We start from the raw sequence: 24,513 nt of genomic DNA on the forward strand, positions 1-24,513 counted from the left end.
ACATTGCACAAATCATACTAGTTGGGGAATTGATAGAAATGGGATTGAACTACTGGGACACTTTTAAATCTATTTTCCATAAATGCAATCCAGACCCATATGGAAGAACACCTGGAAAGAATGGCATTGCATATGCAGCTATACTATTCTTGAAATAAGCCCCTCTGTACCTCCGTTCACACTAGCTTTAGCAAATAAAATCCTATAAATTGAGATGTAGTTAAATTTTGCAGCACAAATACATCACTTTCATCAAAACAATGGTTAATATTTGCACATTTCAAGCAGCAGTACCAAAGAATGGCTCCAAGTGCAAAGAAATATAAGCCTTTTACACAGGATATAAATATGAATTATATAATACATGACAATAACCAAGAGTCACCTGGATTCAAAATATGCCTATTCTGTGCTATAAAACCCCCAAATAAGTCTTTTATATTAGCAGCATATAAATATGAATTACTTAAATACATGGCAAAAACTGACAGACATTATCTGAATGCTAAATAAGCCTATGCAGTGCTACAGAACCCCCTTTTAACGTAATAGAATGTAATAGCATAGAAACATGAATATAAATATATGACAAATATGACATTATTTGGATGTAAAATAAATATGTGTTCTGTGGTTACCACCATTATGTAATATGCTGGTTGTGGAAATGGGTTATAATTTGTGAAGTTCTTTGTTTTCATAGCGATTTCCTCATACCATGTACTCTCATTGACTTTTTTATATACTGTATCTATAATATAACACTGCAACAATTCAGCTTTGTCCCAAGAACCTGATTGATGCCCATTGTATAATATACTGTATCTATTAGGGATGCACCAAATCCACTATTTTGGATTCGGCCGAACCCCAGAAACCTTCGCGAAAGATTTGGCTGAATACCGAACCGAATTTGCATATGCAAATTAGGCATGGGAAGGAGAAAACATGTTTTACTTCCTTGTTTTGTGACAAAAAGTCACGCAATTTCCCTCCCTGTCCCTAATTTGCATATGCAAATTAGGATTCGGATTCGGTTCAGCCAGGCAGAAGGATTCTGCCGAATCCGAATCCTGCTGAAAAAGGCCGAATCCTGTCCAAATCCTGAAACCGAATCCTGGATTCGGTGCATCCCTAGAATCTATAGAATAATCAATAGTGATAGGTGAATTTGTCCCGTTTCGCAGGCGCCAAAAACGGTGTCGGCGTCAGAATTTTTGTACCAAATTTGTGAATTTATTCGCCGGCGGCAAAACGCACAAATTCACAGCGAATTCACGTCTGCCGATTAAATTCGCCCCTCATTAATAATCAACAGTATTGTACAACTGAGGGCAGTGTATAGAGTCACTATTTGCTGGTCTTTAGCATTGAGTATAAGTTAAGGAGGTCTTTGGTTTGCTTTCTCTTCCTGATATAGGAATTATAGAATTTAATACAAACACCAAAGGGCTGATCTACATTTGCGGACACAGTGGGCAACTTATGCTTTCCACGCAGAGAGTTGCATTTTAAACCACTTCTGTTAAACATATTTGCCTTAAAATGTGCTCTTCAGATTTTTACATAGTAGCTCTCAGCACTACTCAGTAGTTCTTGCCTTTCATTAAGAATTGGTGCTGCTGTGCCTATTGATGCAGGGAAACCCTGGAGTTACAACCACTTCCTGACCAGGTAGTAACTCCAGGGTTCCCTTCACCCCCTGCGTCAATAGGTGCAGTGCACATGCACATAAAGTATCGCATGCAGACGTAACTTGCACAGCAAACACTGGAAATTATGACAGACTTAAAACTATTCAGTATAACTGTGCCCATTTTGTGGTGAAGTGCATGCTATTTTGGCCAATTGGATTCAATTGGGGTAGATGGTGCACAGTTGCACCATACAAATCCCCCAGTTGTGCCCACATGTCATTATATTATATTCTGGGAAAAACACTGCATTACATAATAGTTGCACCAAAGATTGCACTTTGCAATTCAAGGTAAATGAATGTACCCTCATACAATATGTTGGGAAAACTCCCTTCCCTTACTATGCGACCTATTGAAGGCAGGTGTAGACCCCCAAAATGTTAGATATCAGTGGGTAAATACATTTACCATTGTTGCATTAGGTGAGTAATTAGCTTCATTTATTTTTAATGATATAGAATTATTTGGCCATTCAAGCTTGGGAAAGACTTTACTCCTATGAAAATATTATTTATTTTAATTAAAAGGGGTATATAATTCCTTTAACACAAGAGAATCCATTTGATGTCCATAAAGCACATTTGCTTTCCCCGCAGGGTTGTAAAACCTAATTCATTAATTAAAGGTACCTGTGTCAAAATGTACCGCTTACACATACGTATAGTTTGTGCTCGGCACCACTCAGGCACTCCTGCTCTCCCTTTCCGAATTGAGCGATGTTGTGCCTCTTGACGTAGGGCAACTGTGAGGCTACACCACTTTCTGGCCAGGCGGTAGCTCCAGGGTTCCGACAGCACTCAGCTTCAATAGGTGCAGCACATTTGTATCTCAAGAATTGGGCACAGGCATCACTCCCACACCAAGTGCCAAACTGTATACAATTTATTATGATATATATATATATATATATATATATATATATATATATAGATATATATATATAAAGTAATACATATACTCATATAATACGCAAAAGCCATGAATATCCTGTAAATTATATCCTTATAAACGGTGAGTAGTGATGTCATCAGTTATAAACGGTGAGTAGTGATGTCATTTCTGTCACATGACTCACTAAAATTTGTGTATTATAATAAATAAAGTACCCCCAGTTGTAAAATATGAGGATATTAGAAGTTACCCTCGGAGTTCCATGACCTGTATAAAAACACTCGGCCTTCGGCCTCGTGTTTTTATATGGTCATGAAACTCCTCGGTAACTAATAATATCCTTATATTTCACAAGAGGGGGTACTTTATTCACTATATATTCCTGCTATTCTCATATGAAGAACTGCAAATAAAAACTAAAAAGACTGATAATGTTCTTTTATTATGCAAGAATGTATTTACCCATCCCCCATGAGTAAAGGAGTAATCATGAATATACCTAAAACTCCTCATAGGTTAACGGGGTAGAGATTAAAAACAAATGGTAAAAAACACCTTCAATGTCACTAGGATTATGCAGAATGGCTAGAGGCAAAAATCTGGCTTCACATGTGTTGCTAATGTAAACTCTACGTGCCTCTTCTCATGCACATTTCCTCTATATATAGCACAGCCATTAGACCTATGGGCTTCAGAACACACGACAACCTAGTGAAACAGAATGAAAATGAATAATGTAAAAGTATAAAGCCAGTGTCAAAGAAAATGATTAATATACCCTTTCAGAAGAAATGCATCAAAATCTTGTATTAATGTTTTATAACTGATGAGGTTAAGCCCATTGCAGCCATTGCAAGTTCACATGCACTGCATTATAACCCTGCTTTTTGTACTGATATAAGCCTCAGCAGGGCTGCTAGAATAACCTGTGTACATGTAAATACAAATAAGCCAAATGTAGGCATGCGGTCAAAACTGGAGTTAATGCACAAACTGTATTACAGTAAAACATAGTACAAATAAGATGGCCAGGAAACTCTCTATAGGTGTGTTATAATAACCAGTTTAAACATGTTTGGATCCCTATGATCAAAAATATAGCTTTCTAATGAAAGAGAATAATTAATAGGGTTGTTTCTATATGAAAGATCACTGGTGCATAATGTTTTAAAGTCATGACCTAATTTGTTTGTGCTTGAACTGAACATGTCCTCATTACCGGTACAATGCTCAGACATGGTGACTATCATTGGCCTTGATGGTCCGATGTTGTACAACAATGCTCTGCAGTTCTTCACTGTACATGTAGTGCCCCAATTATCTGATAGGTGACTTCTTTTGGGAACCAATTATATTTAAAAGGGCTGTTCACAGAAAAAAAACTATTTAAGAATATTTTCGCACATGGGGTTTTTCTTAAAAATTCACATCCCAGTATAAAACTGACAGTTTCCAAATCCTGTCTCTAACTGGTGTCCCTCTCCAACTGCCAGCACAATAGAGTACAATTATCAAGGCTAATTATTTAAAAGGGAGACCTGGGAGAGAGAGGTAGGATGATGGCGCTTCTTTATAAAGTTTCATGGGCTAGTACAATTTCTTTAATTCACTGGGTGGGGGGGGTGCCAATCATTTTAGCAACCCCCGGTGAATTCCTTGTCCTTTAATGGAGCTTTTAGGCCCAAGCTAAAAATTGTTGCTTTCTGAAAAACTTACAATAAAAAGTTACATGTGACTGTTCCTTTGATGATTATCTTTGTTTTTTATTTCATATTTTTTAAATTTGTTAAAATGCAGATGCAGAGCACCGTATGCCGCGGAAAACACGGTGCATGCATGAAGACTGCCACGGCACGGTGCACAAGCTGATCGCCCAATCGTGGAAACAGGTCTGGACCAACGGGGCCCATTAGGGCAGGGGCCCATTAGGGCAGGGGCCCACCGGCCCAGTCCGACCCTGTTGCTAGGCTTCCACTTACCTTAGCGATCAAACAAGGCCTCTAACCTAAAACAGATAAATATATAAGCAAAAAAAATTGCTGACCTCAAATGATCTTTTCTTTAGGCTAGAGAAAAGCAAAATGAATTAGAAATAATTCAAAAATAGGAAAAAGAACAGAAAAAGAAGACCATTATACCTTTCTACAATATTATAAAAAGCGATTCTTGTGAAGCTCTCTTTACATGGTTATCGTACAAATGAAGTTGGTGGAGCCCACAGGCAGGCTGGTCTTTTGGAGGGCCCCGACATCTGCTCTATGGCCATAGACCTAGCTTGAATGGGTCTATAAATTTGAATGGCCCTAAGTTCAAAGAAACAGAGCATCACTAAAGTACCCTTTGTGCGCACACACACACACATTAATTGAGGGTCTTATATACTCCCCTGCACCACCATCAACATGACTATTATGATCTAAATGGAATTTGATACAATTTACTTAGCAAAAAATATTGTCCATGAATTGTCTGAAGCAAAATTTGGGGGGTTATTTATCCAAATCTGAAATGTTCTCACTATTTTATAAAACCACTCTGACCAAATCCCCGTGGACTTTCCCCCCCTATTTATCAATACATTTTTTACTTTGTACTTCACTTTTTAATGGATGCAATTAGGATAAAATTATTGGGGAAAATACTGATTTGTTGTGGCAACAACAGGGCAAATTGGGACAGTCTTTTGACTTTGTACTTCACTTTCATTTTACACTATGGAGGCAATCAGGACTGTGTCTACCATACAAGCATCCTTGGGCCTGGCCCAGCTCCTGGGCAGAGATGAGGGGGGACTGGTACCTGTAGCTCCTTTGATTGATGCATGTGCAGACCAGATATGCAATCTGGGCATACACACTTGCAAACTGTTGTATACTGAGCAGATGCATCTGCTAATAGTAAATTAGGCCCTCTACATATACTTTAGCTGCAAAGCAATTTAAAGGCCTTAGCCAATGGTAAAAAAAAATTGGAAGGATATCATGTTCAACCTTGTTTACATTATGTACTCAGTGGTATTGAATTCAGCATAATATTATTTTTGTCAGGTGTCCCAGAATCTTAAAACAATATTTTCTGAAGCCAGAGGAATACAGACTTTCGCTGCCAACTAAAGGTGGCCATACACGGGCCGATAAAAGCTGCCGACAGACCGTGTCGGCAGCTTATTGGCCCGTGTATGGGGGCCCCGACGGGCTTCCCCGATCGAGATCTGGCCGAAAGTCGGCCAGATCTCGATCGGATGGGTTTAAAAACCCCGTCGGATCGCGGCCGCATCTGTTAGTTGATGCGGTCCCGCGATCCGACCGTCCGTTTGTGAATGCTAGGATCCGATCGTTGGGCCCTAGGGCCCACGATCGGATCTGCCCGATATTGCCCACCTCAAGGTGGGCATATCGGAGGGAGATCCGCTCGTTTGGCGACATCGCCAAACGAGCGGATCTATCCGTGTATGGCCACCTTAAGCCTCAAAGTGAGACAAGCGAACTGAGCTCAGCCAGTGAGGTGGGCAGACAATTAATCTCGTTCTCTCTTTAACAAAGAGGCATGGCCAGGGTCTTTGTTATGATTCCAGCTGTCTGATCAGAAATTATGAGATTTTCCGGTAAATAGGACAGTAATACCAAACACTAGCTGTTTATAAAGGAATATGATCTCAAAACCCATTATTAAAAAAGCAAAGAAAAAGCAAAAAAAGTTAGGCAAGCCTATGGGGACCTTCCCCATAGGCTAACATTGACTTTGGTAGCTTTTAGATGGCGAACTAGGGGGTCGAAGTTTTTTTTTTAAAGAGACAGTACTTCGACTATCGAATGGTCGAATAGTCGAACGATTTTTACTTCGAATCCTTCGATTCAAAGTCGTAGTGGTAGTCGAAGGTCGAAGTAGCCCATTCGAAGTAGCCCAAAAAAACCTTGAAATTCGAAGTTTTTTTACCTTCGAATCCTTCACTCGAAGTTAGTGAATCGGCCCCTTATTGTTTGTAGGTACCTAAGGGGGTTATTTACTAAATTACGACTTTTTTCTGGTTGGAGTTTTAAAGGGGTAAACACCATTTTTTCATAGAAGAAATTTTTTTTTTCTCTCGAGATTTATTATACCCTGAGGCTGCTAAAATCAGAATAAAAAAATACTCCATATCAAACCTGCCGAGGTCATGTAGAAGTCAATGGCAGATGTCTGATTTACAATTGGAAGTTATCGTGATCTGCGCTGGGGTCCGTACGATAAGCTGAAAAATGTGTGTTTTTTTGGTAATAATGCTACAAAGTTTTTGGGTGTCAAATCCGAAAAAAAAATTTGTTTTTATAGAGTCATTTCCACCAGTGAATTTTTCTAATTATTTTATCGATAAAGAAGGAAAAATTGTGGATGGGAGTTTGGTTGAAGTGTTTTTAATAAAATCATGAGAAAAATCTGGATTTTACTGAATAACCCCTAAAAGTATGGAGGTCCGAATTATAGAAAGACCATCTTTTCTGGAAAACTCCAAAAACTCCCAAACTGCCCTTTTATTAGACACCAGTGGGATCACCTGACTGTAGTTGGGAAGGGTGGGAGCTACAACATGGAGCTGGTCACTGCTTCTGTATAACTATAACAAACAAGGGAAAGTTGTGCTCACCACTAATTTCTGAAAAACATTAGGGGTGCAATGAGGCTGTGACCACAATATACATATAGACAAATACAAGATTCCTCTGCACTCAACCCATTATCAATATATTTAAGACAGAGACATTTTGTGCATACTGCTACTAAAAATGCCTTACCCTTTAAACAAAACAGGGAGTGTTTGTCCATATATTGCAATATATTTAACTACGCCAACTACGTCAAAGTCATCCCATATCTGGCCAGTCCTACGCTCAATTCTCATCTGATTCATTAAGAATTCTATTGCTTAATTATACATTTTACAAAGGGACTAAGTTTTACCTGCAACTTACTAGCTACTTTACAGTATATAAAGAAAAAGGGAAAGTTGTGCTCACCACTACATTTTTAAACCATTAGGCGGGGTTGTAATGAGGCTGTCACCACAAAATTCATACAGACACATACAAGCGTCCTCTGCTTCAACCCATTATCACTATGCTTAGGACATAAAGACATTTTGTGCATTAAATGAACAGTAACACCATTTTCTGATGTTAAAGCTTTTATTTTAAAAAATAAAAAAAAGCCAGACCAAACTAGAATCCACAATTTGCCCTTATTTATTAATAAAAAAAACAGATCAGGAAAAAACAGACTTTTTCAGATTGTCCCACGAAAACCATGATTTTTTCAGATTGCCTCGGCAAAAATCAGAATTTTTTGAATTTGATACCTGAAAAGTCAGATTTTTTTGGAAAAGCCCGAAATGTTCGGATTATCGCACAAAACCCAGTGCAGACAATATCTTTAAATTGCAATTAGGACCTCTGCCATTAACTTCTACAGGACCTCAACAGGTTGAAGACGGAATATTTTCAGATTCTGACTTTTTGCAGCCTTGGGGTATAAAAAATCTTGAAAAAAAAAAACTTGAATTTTTCAAGTTTTTAGCATTCAGACTTTAATAAAGAAAACCCAAAATGTACTGTTTCTATGCATTGGTAAAAGTTATGTGTTTGCTTTAGAAACACTACTATAGTTTATGTATATAGGCTATTGTGTAGCCTTCCTATATTTATCTTTTTTCCCTATTAATAACATTGGGATCAGCCATAATTTTTACAGGCCAGGCCAGTAAAATACTGGCCAGGTGGCAACCCTTGGCAGAACATGGGTATTTTTTTCGCACCCTGCAAATGTGGATATACGAATACCACACATAAGGTGTCCTACACCTAACAACAGGTCTAGGCAGGTGATAATTCCAAGCCTCCTTGTCTTTGCCATGGAGCCTGGCACTGGAAATGACATACCCAACATGGCAGCCCCCAAACCGCTGTGCAGCTCTGCATTTAGGGCTGGGCAGGGGCCCCAGTGGTTTAAATCAATGAGGGTAGCTTTCCATTATGATCTGTAGCATTTTAGCTTTCAGGGTCCCTTCAGATTCAGGAAGGAATTTTTCAGCTTTTGAGAATTTGGCAGCAGTTTGTATTTTAACTCAATACTGAGTTTTTCAAAGTCAAAACATATTCATGTATAATCCATAGCGTCTCTGTACTGCTGCTGTTGCACATGTTCAGTAGTTGCAAGTACAGGTATGAGATCTCTTATCCAGAAAGCTCTGAATTATGTGAAGGCTATCTTGCATTTCAATTCCATTTAACTTTTTTTTAAATAATTATTTTTCCCTTTCCCTCTGGTTACAAAGCTGCACGAATCCATATTGGTGGCAGTGGGCAGACTGATCCTATTGGTTTTATTTAATGTTTAAATGTTTCCAGCAGACTTAAAGAACAAGAGGAGTCCACAATTGCTCATTTCACTTGACCATAGGAAATCTTCACCCCTTGAGAACTGCATTGTTACCTCAACCCTTACATTTCCCAGAAATTCTTGTATATAAAGTATGCTCGCATTGCACCCCACTGTCGTCATATTGAATCCACTTACATAATTCATCATCCAGTCATTTCTGTGTATAAGCACCTATCCCCCATTATCCTTGTTAATGTGAAGCAAACTTTGCAGCATTCATTCTGCTTGTCAGATCTTTCTAAATTATAATAATAAAGTCTTTGAAACTGGTTTCTATCAGGCAGGGCTGCACAGGAGATCACTGACTCTAATCAGATTTGTTGAGAACTTAGGCTTTATGTTTAATGACCCTTTTAAGCTGTCCAGAATTTGCTCTCAGGTTTTCCTTGTCCTTTAAGGTATGGCGATCTGAATTATGGGAAAGAAAACCAAGTGCCACAGTCTCTCAGCCCCCACCACAAACTCCCATCTGACCTTGTCTGCAGCTCTAATATTTATCTCTTTATAGAGGAAGATTTATGCACAATTGTTTCCTCCCTTCCTTGCACCATTGCATTTATGGATGACTTGGCATGAACTTTGCCTTTTAGAATTACTAAGCGCTGTTCATACTGTAGCAGGTTTTACATAAAAAAAGAGTTATAGACCAAAGTAAATATATTGACATTCAAATAATGAGAAATATTCTATTTCAAAATTAACAGCAGTCAAGTGTTTGTAGAGGTCGTTTATGCCAGACAGATTTAAAGCATTGTTCAATGGAAAATGCCTACACTGCAATAATAAAACAATAATTAGACAAGCTTGGTTTAAAGGACATTGTTGTGAAAACTAAAAAAGCTGTGTCTAGAAAAAAATGCTAATTGTTCCATTTTCCTTACCACACCACCCAGATTGTGGAGAAAGTCAATGGTCTATCCTAGATTATATCATTGTATGGAGAACCCTGAACCTAATCACAAGGCACTTGATAGGTTTGGAGGTCATAAATAACCACCCTGGTTGGCAGGATATGCTAATATACAGGTATATATGATGGCGCTATATAAATATATGTTAATAATAATAATAATAATAATAAAATAATAAAGGTATGGAATCCATCATCTGGAAATGCGTTATCCGGAAGGCTCTAAATTACTGAAAGGCAATCTTCCATAGACATTTTTTCAAAATGATTTCCGTTTTCTCTGTAATAATAAAACTGTACCGTGTACTTGATTCAAGCTAATATATAATTAATCTTTATTGAAAGCAGAACCAGCTTATTGGGTTTTAAAGTTTTAAAGGGGGAAAAACCTCGAAATTTTTATTTTTCGAGATTTATTATACCCTGATGCTGCTAACAATTAAAATCCGAAAGCACTCCAGCTAAAATTTGTCGAAATCATGTAAAAGTCAAAGGAGGATGGTCTCTTTTTTATGCCTTTATGGTTCTCGAAAGTTTCGGGTTGTTTGCGCTGGTCAGAAAAAGTTGCATGATTCTGACGAACTGACAGTGGGGTTTTTTTTGCACCGATTTTTTTGAGAAAAAGGGGATTTGGGTTTGAGAGTTTGGTCAATTATTTTTAAAAAGAAAGTGAGAAAAATTTGAGTTTTAGTAAAAAGCCCCCTTAATGTTTACATGATTTTCTGGTAGATGTAAGGTATGAAGATCCAAATTATGGAAAGATCCATTATACAGAATGCCCCAGGTCCCCCTGTTCTGTATAACAGCTCCCATACCTGTATACGTATGAGCAGCCCTATTTTACTTCCAGACAAACCCTGAGCTACAAGCTAATTTTCATCATTCTAACTGAGCTACATTGATTAACACTAACTTCTGAACAACATGCCACTTTCACAAAATAAATTTGGGCTTATTTAATATAGCATACCTCAATCCACAAACATGAATTGTATATTTGGGTAAACACAGACTGCTCCCCTGAATACTGATTGATGTATATTACATTACAAACCTGCCCCCGAAAAAAAATTTGTATTGTATCTTTTCAAAATGTTTCTCCTTTTTTGTTCCAGTACATGAGTTGTAGGGCTTACATTTGGTTTGCCTATGCATTATGGAATCCAAATCCTGCAAAATGTTTTGACATTAGTTCAAATCCCAAACTAAAGCCCGTCAACTTCATGTTGCGTCCCCTGGGTCTAGCCAACGTCTGCTGCTGGAATATGCTTCACATTACAGTATATATATTGTCATGTAAATACTGTAAGTATTTATATACTGTAAGCAGGGCGGATTTACATAGTGGGCGCCCCTAGGCCCACTACCATTCATCGCCCCTGTCCCCTCCAGGGGACAGGAGCAATGGGGATTGGTGCACGGGAAATTTAAAAAATTATTGTATCTCAAGCGCATCCCCAGTGTTTCTGAACCGATGTGGGTGTGATTGGGCAGCATGCCGCCCCCTAAATTCCTGCCGCCCAAGGCCCGGGCCTAGGTGGCCTTTGCACAAATCCGGGCCTGACTGTAAGTAGACGTGTCCTGATTTTGTTTAATTTTTACATGTGTAATTGCAGAAACATGGTTGAATTAATAACTGCTTGATAAATAAACAGTGTTATAGCATGTTTTGAAGTGACTGGCTAAATAGAAATGTAGGGGGTATGCCTGTATAATAATAATTTACAAATGTAGTTACCCAAACTTAACTGGAAAGCAGATTGTATGGAATTTAGGCTTTTAATTTTATACTAAAGCAGTGTGTAAAAATGTTAATATTTTTATGAAACTCTTCTATTGATAAATACTGGACAGTCAAACTCTAGAACTGAAGCTGTTTAGTCACACAGGTCACAGCTTTCATAAGGATGCTCTCATATCAAGTCTTTTGTTAATGCAGTTATTTTTTTCTATAAATGCACAGTAAAAACTTACAGGTATGGGATATTAGGTTACAAAGCACTACTATTCCATCTAATATTTGTAAATACTAATGTATAGGGGAATTGTTATACTGCCAACTCATGTTAGAGATTTTAAAAAATTAAAACTCAGATGATGTATTTAGGCCCATCCACATCTCAGTCATTCTAAACACAGTTACTCTTTGTACATAAAAGCTGCTATGCATTTTCATTGAAAATATCCACAGACTAATTTTAGTGTAATTTTGCCCTCTTCTGGAAGTAGATGGTATTTTTTTTTTATATAAACCAAGGAATGATCACTGTTAATAAGTGCCTCAAAGGCATAAATGTGAGCTCCAAATTAGGGATGCACCGAATCCAGGATTGGGTTCGCGACTTGGCCAGGATTGGACCTTTGTCAGCAGGATTCAGATTCGGCCGAATCCTTCTGCTCGGCGGAACTGAATCTGAATTTGCATATGCAAATTAGGGACAAGGAGGAAAATCGCTTGACTTTTTGTCGCAAAACAAGGAAGTAAAAAATTTTTTTTCCTTCCCAGCCCTAATTTGTATATGCAAATTAGGATTCGGTTCAGTATTTGGCCTAATCTTTCAAAAAGGATTCGGGGGGTTCGTCCGAATCCAAAATAGTGTATTCGGTGCATCCTTACTCAATGCCTACAAGTGTCAGAAAAGTCACCCAAAATGAATTATCTATTTAAATACCTCCACTACAGCCAAGATATGAGAAGTTCTTTGCTTTCATATAATTACATATGCAAAAGCTGCACTTTGCCTATTAATACAGGGTCAAACACTAGCATAACATATACAATCCACTGAAATTAGAGAAGTATAAAAAGTTGTCTTATTTTTCCATTTATTTCTTACTTGACCTTTTAGCCTCTGCCTCTATCAGCATTGCCCAGCAACCATAAAATAGATTTATTCCAAGACTATGTTTGTTATTTTTTTATCTTCGAATTAATTTTAAAATCTTTGATTCAAACTACTGTCTGGTTGCTAGGGTCATTGGGAGCCTATCAACCAGAAATCAATTGAAATTCCTATTGCTACAGAACACAATGTTAAATGTTTAAAAGAATACAAATTTTAGATCAGTTGCAAGTTGCCTTGGAATACTACTACATCACAAAATGAATTGTAGGGGCCCCTAGGGTTAATCTGCCCTGCAGCTTTAAGGCCCCCACCTTTTTCTTAGAGTGATCTGCCAGGAGAGAATGACACTCCCCTGCTACACTGCTATATAGTGTGTGTAGGAGTGGCCACTTCCTCTTTGGCCTGTGGATGGTGATCCAGCTGGATGTGCTCAGGGGAGCCTGGTTACAGCTAGGCCCAGAAAGGCCCATGTGTTTTGGAGAAGAAGTCGGGGACCAGGAAACCCCGTGAATGAGGAATAGTTACACTAGGGCAGACTTCTCATAGTCTCTCTAGGAGAGAAAGGCAGTGAGGTGAGCGAGAAAGAGCAGCTGAAGCTCCAACAAGGATTTGCAGTAAGGGAGTAGCTTCCCAGAGGCTCTGTGTGTTGCCTCCAGTCAGGGACCTCGGTGAAGAGGGACTGTAGGGTACAAGCTGCTTTCCTGACAACTTCCAGGAGGGAATGTGTGTGAATTCTGCAAATGCCTAATGGAGGCCTTTCCTCTGTGAGAAATGCCTAATGGCTGCAGCTCTGTGTGAGAAATGTGCTATTGCCTCAGCTCCTGCGTGAGTACTAAACCTGTGGTCACTTGCCTCGTGCATAGTTTAATAAACCGTTTTCTGTTTTACTGCAAGAACCTCCTGGCAGTAGCCTGGGCGATGTAGTTGCACTACACCATAGAGGGAACACTTCCACACGGTGAAGGCCCTGACCCTGGTGTGTAAGTCGCAGTGTAACCCATGCTTCTACTGCTAGCTGGACAGTTTAACTATTTGTGTGCTATGCAGCCCAAATAGGTGTTACAGAATCAAAGGTGCATTTCCCCTTTAAGGAGTAGGAAAGGCTTGTAGCACTTGGGGGTGCCAAATGTTAGGCACGCCCAAGTGATTGTAGTTACTTACCTGAAACCCCGGCCTGGTGCTCCTATCAGCAGAAACCTGCACCGGCCCGGGGTTATACCAGTGAGCACCACTGATCGATCTTCTTCCGTATTCCACCTTCTTTGCGCGGCTACGCATGCACAGTAGAACGAAAAGCCGAACCTTAACTAAAAATTGCGCATGCGTTTGCCCTGGGAAATTTAAAGACTGAAGTGTATCGCACCGTGGTGCTCACTGGTATAGTCTCGGGCCGGTGCAGTTTTCTGGTTTCAGGTAAGTCAATACAATCACTTGGGGGTGCCTAACATTTGGCCAGTGTCGGACTGGCCCGGCGGGACACCGGGAAAATACCCGGTGGGCCCCGACCCTCATGGGCCCCCGCCGGGCCAGAACCCCTCTCTAAATATTTATATTTAAAAAAAATAAATAAAAATTATCGGCGCTGAGCAGCGCCGCCTGCGCATGCGCGCCAAGCGGCGCTGTTGCGCATGCGCACCGAGCGGCTTCCTTGCTGAGCCGGCGCGTCACAGTGGGGGGACGGGTGGCCGGAGGGGGCCCTCGGCAACAGTCCCGGTGGGCCCCGGTCCCCCCAGTCCGACCCTGCATTTGGCACCCCCAAGTGCTGCAAGCCAAGGACATCGGTCCTTCTACACTGCACACTCTTATGGCGTAAGGCATATATTGGACTTTTAAAGCTTCGCTACAGTATTTAGAGAAATGGAGGAGAGCCAATATGGATTGGATAAGTAAACAATCATATATGGGTGAAAAGCAGTAAGGTATACTATGGAATCAGAATCCCAGAGACAGAGTAACTGATGCTTACAGATATCTTTCATTTCAATCCAAGAACAATTCATTTTTTTTTTTATAAGTCATGGTTTCCTGAATTAATGTTACAGATAGTAATCAAATTACATAGAAAATACAGCACTAGATGGAAAATAATAATTTGTGGTTTGGTTTATGTTGCTTGCAGTCCTTTTCTAATATTACATCGCTGGTATCATCCAGATCTAAACAAATCTGCTGCTGTTGTAGATTTCTGTAGCCATGTATGGTCTGACCACATGCCTTGGCACTATAATGGCCCCTTCTAGGAATGGCCAAATATTTCAAATATATTAATAATAGGTCTCTACTACTTTATCTGTATTTTGGGGGGGGGTGAAAAATAAAAAAATTTAAATTGGGCTTGGGAAGCCACTAAACATCTAAGAAGTGGGGTTTTGCTTGTTTACTCATCAAGTTCACTGCCAAAACTTTCACTAGGTTTTTTCTATTTTCAGACCAAGTACCACAATGACTGCAACAACTACTATGTCTCTGCATTTCTATATGAACAGAAAGGACTATAATAAAATCTCTCTTACTGTTTTTTATAGTAGAGCAAAGCATTATCCAGATTAGAAAGGATGCTAACAACCTCAAAGAGTCCTGAAAAACAACTCTCACATATACAGTAGAACCCCCATTTTACTTTTTTCAGGGAACGAGAAACAAGTGGTGTTATAGGTCCCTGGTAAGGCCTCATCTGGAGTATGCAGCGCAGTTTTGGGCTCCAGTCCTTAAGAAGGATATTAATGAGCTGGTGAGAGTGTAAAGATGTGCAACTAAACTGGTTACGGTGATGGAAGCCCCTTCCAGTTAAGTTAATGGCTGCAATATATGTTTATGAAAATGTCTTGTTACCAGGGCTGGAACTAGGAGTAGGCAGAAGAGGCCATGCCTAGGGCGCAGTGTTGGGGGGGGTGCTGGGCACATACCTCTTGTCTGCATACCCCTAGTCCTCACCCTCCTAGTCTCCCGGTTCTGCCCGTTCTCCGATCTCTCTTCCCCGGCCATGATAACAGTTATTCAAATTTCAAAAGTTTACGGGGCCCAATGATCTTGCTCTGAAGTGCAATTTAAAAAAACTGAAAAGTTTATGTAGGTTATAGCGCATGTACAGTAAGTCAGAAAATAGACCGCAATATAAACTAGGGATGCACCACATCCTGAATCCTTTGTGAAAGATTCCGGCTAATACCGAACCGAATCCAAACCATAATTTGCATATGTAAATTAGGGCTAGTCACATGATTTTAAGGTTTCTGATTTAGTTTGGCCCGGGCACTTGGATTCAGATGAATCTGAACCCTGCTGAAAAAGGTGATTTAAAATGGAAACTTTTGGCGATTCCTAGAAATTTCATCAAAACCACCAAATGGTTGAGATAAACTTTATAGTTTAGTAGTTAGAAGTAGAAAGACAAATTTACCCATTTTGGGAGATTATGTACTTTTTAATAATATATGTCTTTCTGAGGTGAACTTACTATTTAACCCTAATAAGTTGCAGTGAATGTATAGATTCTGAATTACAGAAATGTTAGATCATATGGGGTGTGCTACATACACTCTGACATTCATCTGTAGTGTTTTTTGTAGTGTTTTTTATTTTTGTACCTACTGACATGTGGGAAATGCTGAAAATTTAAGCTTTTAGGTAGTTTAGGAAAGCTTTGCAGTTTAGAAGTTTGTAGTCGAAAGACATATTTACATTTACGAAAAAATATATGGCTTTCAGTGGCATATAAGTCAGCTTTGAAGCTGTTGATTATTAAGCTCACACTCAGCGGCACATTTACTAAACTCGATGAAGGATTAGAATGAAAAAAACTTCGAATTTCGAAGATTTTTTTTGGCTACTTCGACCATCGAATTGGCTACTTCGACCTTCGAATGATTCAAACTAAAAATCGTTTGACTATTCGACCATTCGATAGTCGCAGTACTGTCTCTTTAAAAAAAAACTTCGACTACCTACTTCGCCAGCTAAAACCTACCGAGCACCAATGTTAGCCTATGGGGACCTTCCCCATAAGCTTTCTATTCAATTTTTGATCGAAGGAAAATCGTTTGATCGATGGATTAAAATCCTTTGAATTGTTTCGTTCGATCGAAGTAAATGCGGTAAATCCTTCGAAGTCGAAGGATTTTACTTCGATGGTCGAATATCGAGGGTTAATTAACCCTCGATATTCGACCCATGGTAAATGTGCCCCTTATTATCAGATAAATTCTCAAAGCTAGTTAGCTTTAGAAGGTGGATTGTCCAAAGCAGATTGCTTTAAAAAAAATATATTTTACTGGTCAAATTCAGACAATATTTGACTTGCATGCACCTGTTAAATGGTACCCAGTTTATGAGCGGTATAATACACTTAAACCCATTTTATCTATATGATTACTTTTCTAGAAACATAGGGAAAAAATGACAGCAGAACATATTCCTTCAATGTTTCAGACACCCCCAACAAAGATACAACTTGTTCTTAGGACTCATTGTTCCCAAGCCTGTGTAGAAGCTTAGAGAATGAGAAGAATCCTTGGCATCATTCGATGAACCCATGAACCACCATTCTGCTATTCCTTGCCCTCTTGTCTTTGTTTGGTAGTGCAGGTGTTGGCAGGGTTGCTCAATCGCGACAACAATCCCAAAATGTGCATGGTGCATTAGCTCCCTAGCCTGGATGTTGTGGTTTGGATACAAATCTGCTAAGCATAAAAAATGTATTGATTATGCACCAAATCAAGAGAGTAAGGTGGTCTTTGCAGTCAATTGTGTGCGTGTCTATTAAAGAGTAGGACTTTTATGACAAATATACTGGGTTATTTGGTACTGGGACTGGGTTATTGGTGCAAATGTGATGGTGGTGGAGAATGGATTCATGAATATGAGTGTACGACAAATATATAATTTTTATTCTTAATTTATGGCAGGTATCCCTACTTTCATTTTATGCTAAGATCAGTATACAGGAGCAACAGGCTGTATATGGCCAATTAAAATTCCTGACTGGTTCAATGCAAGTAATGGTATGCCTTGTAAAAACCCACAACATAGGAAAGTTTAAAATAATCCCCTTCTCTTAACCATAGGTTTGGCCCGATGCTTACACTTGCTACTAACATACTGATGTGGATGAGTGTTGTGCTGGATGAGTCATTAAAGCAGTTGGAGGAAATGTATGATATCCGGAAAGAATCGATGGTGCCAGGTAAGGTAGTGTGTGTTTTGAACTTTGGGTATAGGCATAGTACTACTTCTTTATACACTAGCTCAGTCTTGGAAACAGGGTAAATAATAAGAGAAAGGGCTTAAAAGGCAAGTCAATCCCAAAAAAAAATCTGCCAAATAAAAGAAAACTTGGTTTTCTAATCAACTTTCCATTATCCATTTATTAAAATGTTTGCGTTTTTAAAGTTATTTAAAAGCTATGGAAACACCTGGTTGTTACTTTTTATACGATAGTGCAAAATATTTTTTGTTCCCTTTAGTCAAGGTGAATGAGAATGGGATTTTGTATCACTGATGTATGCATTCCTTGTGTATTTTGGTATAAAACAGGAGTGGCATTATACTAGGGTAATTATAGGAAGAGAGTTTAGAGCAACAGTTTTTTTTGTTTTTCTGTATTCCTCACTGGGAAGGTTTGCACATCTCTTTTTAATATGCTAGAAAACCTCTCAGTATCTCACCAACAAACAAAGTTGTCAGGGGCTGCTGGGAGTTCTAGGCCAACCACAGCTGTAAGGTTCCAAGTATGGACTTCCCTCATCTCCTGGGTTTTTTTTTCACAATTTGGGGTCATCCTCTAAACTTCCGTTTTTTTTTGTATCTTAGGTCCTCCAATGCTGCTGCCATGACCTTCGTAAACGTGCGTGGAGCTGATGACAGACCAAATGGAAGGGCTACGAACTGCCAATGCTGCCCATTCACGTAGAATCTGAGGAAGCCATGATGCGCTGGGTGGATCGGTATGTGAAGATATGCGTCCTTGATGTCTATGACAGTCATGAACTCGTTTTCTTCCATGGATGATAGAACCGACTGAATCGATTCCATTTTGAAATGGCATTTTCTGACGAAGGGATTGAGATCCTTGAGGTCTAAGACGGGTCTGAGGGAACCGTCTTTCTTGGGAACCATGAAGAGGTTGGAATAGTAGCCTCTTCCTTTGGCCTTTGGAGGAACGGGTTGTATGGTTCCCGCTAAGGCGAGGTCTTGTATGACGGAGAGGAATTTGTTTCTGTCTGAGTCTTTGGCCGGCAGTCTGGATACGAATGGATACCTCTCCTGAGTGTATAATAACATACATATACATATATATTTCACATCTGTGTATTTATATATTTATCTGTGTGTTCTTCTTCACAGGGGTTATTCTACACAGGGCACTTGTTCAGCTGGTGTGCGTTTTTTCTTAGGTGAGTACTTTTATTTATTTATTTTTTACAACACTCCTCATCTGCCAACCCTATCCAGCATCGCTCCGTTCCCACTGACGCCATTATAGGCTTCAATCTCGGTGACACGCACCTCCTGCGTTCCAACCCTTCTCTCCCGCCCCTTCCCCTGGCTTCTGGTGCGCCTTTACTTGGCACCTGTATTCGCGCCCTTTTTTCCCTGTGACACGCTCCTGCGTTCCAACCCGCGCACACGCCCATCGCTTCCGGCGCCTCTCCCTCTCTCTCTCTTCCCGCCCGTCGCAGCACACATCCTTACGGCGGAACCGGGCAGATACTTCTGACTGCGGAGCAGGTTAGTTCTTCTGGAGCGACACCAGCCTGTCTTGTCTTTTCTCACGCAACCTATTCTCAGCTCTCTCTGTCTCCCCTATTGCAGAGACCCTGGAGCGCGCCTGCCCATAGCTCTTATACGGCTACCCTCTACTGCACTGTCTGCTACCGTGTTTCCCTTCAGCTACACGTTCAGTTCACACTTCAGGCAAGTCACACATTCCATTTTTCTTGCCCTGTAACAGTTTTTTTATGCAAATAAATGCTGTATACATTCTGATGCCACAGGAAGCATGGGACTGAGGGGTCACCCTTCTTATCTCTCTCGCTCTCTCTGCAGGCCATTTCTACAGCACCTATCAGCAATTTAGTGCCTGTCTGCACTCCCCTGCCTCAAAAAAAAAAAAAAAATTATTTTACATCTTAAGGGATCCATTGGGGATTATAGCTACACCTACCATTCTCTTACCGAGAAGGAGTGAAATGGCTAATAAAGCAGAAGAGCCCAGGACCAACAAGTCCTCAGCTCAAACACACCCACAGGTTTCTTTTTTAGCCTGCTCTAATTGTAAGGAAAAATTTACTTCAGCCTCGGCTGATTCATTGTGTGGGGCCTGCAGAAAACCTGACTCACTGCCTCTTACACAGGCAACAAATTCAGACTCTGAACTACTTAGGGCCTTATCCCTCTCACTTGCAGGCATCCAGCACCTGGCCCGCATACCCGAGACCTTAGATAAGGTTCTTGAGTGTTTATCTCAACCCTCTCATTCTGACTCCCGCCCAGGGACCTCAAAACGTCATGCTCTCTCCCCTCCAGACTCTCCAGGGGAACTTCTCAGCCCCTCAGACGAGGAAGGTCAGGTCATATACGCGGAGGACTCTGATCAGGACCACCCTGATCTAGACATAGACTCTCCAAGAACCCAGGGGGAGGTGGAGGGACTCATTCAAGCTGTACTAAACACACTGAACATCGAAGATTCTGCCACCTCAGTTGAACCAGCGAAAAACATTTTTAAGAGACACAAGAAGAGCTCATGTGTGTTCCCAGCATACGAACAGCTCGACTAAATAATCAAGTCCCAATGGAAAAATCCTGATCACAGGGTGCAGCTTTCCAAACGCTTCACCCAGACTTATCCATTTCCAAGGGAATGCGTCGACCTCTGGTCTTCACCTCCCGCAGTGGATCCTCCGGTTTCCAGACTATCCAGAAATACCACCATTCCGGTTGCCGTAGCGGCCGCATTTAAAGACCCCATTGACAAGCGTCTCGAAGGTTTCTGCAAATCCACCTTCACAGCTTCAGGTTCCGCCTTTCGACCTATCTTCGCTATAGCCTGGGTGGAGAAGGCCATGGAGGTCTGGGTGGAACAAGTGGCAAAACTCATCGGATCTGAAGAACCTACTAACGACAACTTGCTATCCCAAATAGCAGACGCCACTACCTACATCGGAGACGCAGCTCTTGACGCAGCCCGGATGGTTGCTCAAGCCTCAGCTCAGTCCGTAGCCGCTCGCAGATTCCTGTGGTTAAAATCTTGGTCCGCTGACCTAACATCCAAACGTTCCCTAGTCAGCATACCCTTCCAGGGAAAACTTCTCTTCGGGGCCGAACTTGATAAGATTATTTCTCAAGCGACCGGGGGTAAGATCACCCTCCTCCCTCAAACTCGGCCCAAGAGGCCACCGTTCAAAAGGAGACCATTTTTTCGTCCCTTCAGACAAGGACAAAGGTCCAAGACGCAACCTGACAAGTCTACCTCTAACTTTCGCTCCCGCTTCCAGGGCAAACAACGACAGCCTTGGTCTGCATCCAAGTCTACCTCCAAATCCTCTCAGGACAAATCTCACACTGCATGAAGGTGTGCCCCCTCCCGAAGGGATCCCCTTAGGAGGCCGTCTCACATCCTTTCGAGAGGTATGGCACAACAAGATTCAGGATCAGTGGGTTCTCCCGGTGGTGTCACAGGGACTCCTGATAGACTTCACTCAGACACCACCCCACCGATTTTTCGTATCCAGACTGCCGGCCAAAGACTCAGACAGAAACAAATTCCTCTCCGTCATACAAGACCTCGCCTTAGCGGGAACCATACAACCCGTTCCTCCAAAGGAAGAGGCTACTATTCCAACCTCTTCATGGTTCCCAAGAAAGACGGTTCCCTCAGACCCGTCTTAGACCTCAAGGATCTCAATCCCTTCGTCAGAAAATGCCATTTCAAAATGGAATCGATTCAGTCGGTTCTATCATCCATGGAAGAAAACGAGTTCATGACTGTCATAGACATCAAGGACGCATATCTTCACATACCGATCCACCCAGCGCATCATGGCTTCCTCAGATTCTATGTGAATGGGCAGCATTGGCAGTTCGTAGCCCTTCCATTCGGTCTGTCATCAGCTCCACGCACGTTTACGAAGGTCATGGCGGCAGCATTGGAGGACCTAAGACTCACGGGCATATCGGTTATCCCCTATTTGGACGACCTCTTGGTCAAGGGTCCATCCGCACCAGTAACCCTCCTTCACACATCCCACGTCCTACAGAGCCTAACCACACTGGGCTGGACGATCAACTTCACCAAGTCGAAACTTCACCCAACTCAGTCAATAGAGTACCTGGGTCTCATCCTAGACTCCAGACAAGGGAAAGCCTTCCTGCCACGAGACAAGGCCGAGATCCTTCAGAACCGAATTCGATCTCTCCTGGGACCCCACCGCATTCCCCTTCGAGCAGCCATGCAGACTCTGGGCACGATGGTTGCCTCCTTCCCGGCGATTCCGTATGCACAAGCCCACACCAGATCTCTTCAACACACCATCCTTCTACACCAACGCAGAGATCGAACCAACCTCGATCGCCTGATTGCCATCCCGAACCCAGTGCAGAATCTCTCGTTCAAATTGGTGGCTTCACCACATCGGACATCTCGGGGAAAACTATTAAACACCTCAATCACTGGACGTTCCTGACCACAGATGCCAGTCTAAGCGGTGGGGCGGAGTCGAGGCCCAACCATGACAGGCCTTCTGGATCCGGAAGAAACGAGACTGCCCATCAACCTCCTGAGCTCAGAGCGATACGCACCTCAACGCACGGAGCCGCTTGCTCCGGGGACTACCGTGCGGGATACAGTCCGACAGACGTGACGGGCGTAGCCGACAAATCATCAGGGCGGAACCAGAAGTTAATGCCACTAAGGAAGCGTCAGGTGATCCTAAGGTGGGCAGAAGACATTTTCCCAGCGTTATCGCGGTCCACATTCCCGGCGTGGACATTGGATGCGACTATCTAGCAGGGAACCAATCGACAATGGGGTACAGGCAGCCTCCCCCACGATAACTCATCAAAGTTGTTCTGCATCAACAGCATAAAGTGCATGTGGCGGGCATTGGCCTCATATGCGTATGTGTGTGCCCCAACATGGCTGCTTCAACCAGGCGCCTACCCTCCCAGTGTGGGTGGCCTAGTGCTGGTGGAGGAATTAAAAACGTAAACAAAATACTGTTCTCTCCAACCGGAGGTGGACTCGTTTATAGCCCACACGTTGTGATTGGGATACTATCTTTGCAAAAGGTGCTTTAAGTTAATCCGTTGAAGTCAAAATTGCTTTGAACTGATCTTACAGCTCCTGATTGGAAACTGATTGTTGCTCCTGGCACTTCCTCAGTGCCCCATATCTCGTGCACTGTAGCCTGCCGCAATGCTGTAAAAATAATTATGTATGGAGGCACCCATGTATTATTATTACAACTATATTCAAAATAATAAGTCCATCATTAGAAACCGCCTCAACAGGTTTTGGCCCGGGCACTTGGATTCAGCATTGAATCTGAAACCCTGCTGAAAAAAGGTGATTTAAAATAGGGAATAAACTGTATTTGAACCGCACGAATTCCTAAGAAATTTCATCAAAACCACCAAATGGTTGGAGACAATAAACATTCCTATAGTTTAGTAGTTTTAGGAAGTCTAGAAAGACAAATTTACCCAATCTTTGGGAGATTTAACTGTTAACTTTTTAATAATATATGTTCTTATCTGAGTGTGGAACTTACATATTTATAACCCTAATAAGTTGCAAGTAGAATGTATAGATTCATGACATTACAGGAAATCGTCCTAGCTCAATTATGGCGGTGTTGCTACAATACACACTACTAGACAATCATCAATCTGTAGTGTTTTTTTGTTAGTGTTTTTTATTTTTGTACCTAACTGACATCGTCGGGTGGAAAATGCCTTGAAAAATTAAGACTTTTATAGGTAGTTTAGGACAAGCTTATGCAGTTTAGAAGTATATGTAATAGTCGATAAGACCACTATTCTACATTTAACCCGAAAAAAACATACATGGCTATAATTCAGTGATCGCCATCATAAAGTTCAGCTTTTGAAAGCTGATTTTATTCATTAAGCTCACACCTCAAGCCGCAGCAAACATGTTACATAAACTACGAAAGTGAAGGTTATTAGAATTGAAAAAAATACTTCGATTTCGAAAAGATTTTTTTGGCTACTTCCGACCACTCAGAATTGAACGCTACTTCGCACCTATCGAATGATTCAAAACTACAAAAATCGCATTTTTGACTATTCGGACCATTTCGATTTAGTCGCACAAGTACATTGTCTCTTTTAAAAAAAAACTTCGACAACCTAACCTACTTCGCCATGCTTAAAAACCCTACACCGAGCACCAATGTTAAACCCTCAATGGGGAACCTTCACCCATAAGCTTTCTATTCAATTTTATTTTGACTCGAAGTGAAACGTTTGATCGAAATGGATTAAATACCAATTGAATTGGTTCGTTCGATCGAAGTAAATTGCCCGCGTCAACAATCCTTCGACAAGTCGAAAGGAATTTTACTTCGATGGCTCCGAATTATCGAGGGTTAAACTTAACCTCGGATATCACTCGACCCATGCAGTTAAATTGCCTGCCCCTTAATTATACAGATAAATTCCTCAAACAATAGACCCTAAGTAATCAGCTTCGATATGAAGGTGGACTTGTACCACAAGCAGATATTAGCTTTAA

General features: G+C 41.1%; 1 protein-coding gene across 1 annotated transcript in view; it reads left to right on the forward strand.

The window, feature by feature from the left end:
• Nucleotides 1–13,543: 13,543 nt before the first annotated feature.
• The window catches only part of LOC108705728 (serine/threonine-protein kinase Sgk2-like), a 183,359-nt gene continuing 172,389 nt past the window's right edge, over nucleotides 13,544–24,513 (forward strand). The window contains exons 1-5 of the mRNA XM_041570969.1: nucleotides 13,544–13,583; nucleotides 17,822–17,940; nucleotides 18,567–18,878; nucleotides 19,101–19,150; nucleotides 19,569–21,386. The gene's annotated coding sequence lies outside the window, so the exon portion shown is untranslated. The remainder of the gene's footprint in view (nucleotides 13,584–17,821; nucleotides 17,941–18,566; nucleotides 18,879–19,100; nucleotides 19,151–19,568; nucleotides 21,387–24,513) is intronic.

This window comes from Xenopus laevis, chromosome 7S, assembly GCF_017654675.1.
Source record: "Xenopus laevis strain J_2021 chromosome 7S, Xenopus_laevis_v10.1, whole genome shotgun sequence".
NCBI lineage: Eukaryota > Metazoa > Chordata > Amphibia > Anura > Pipidae > Xenopus > Xenopus laevis.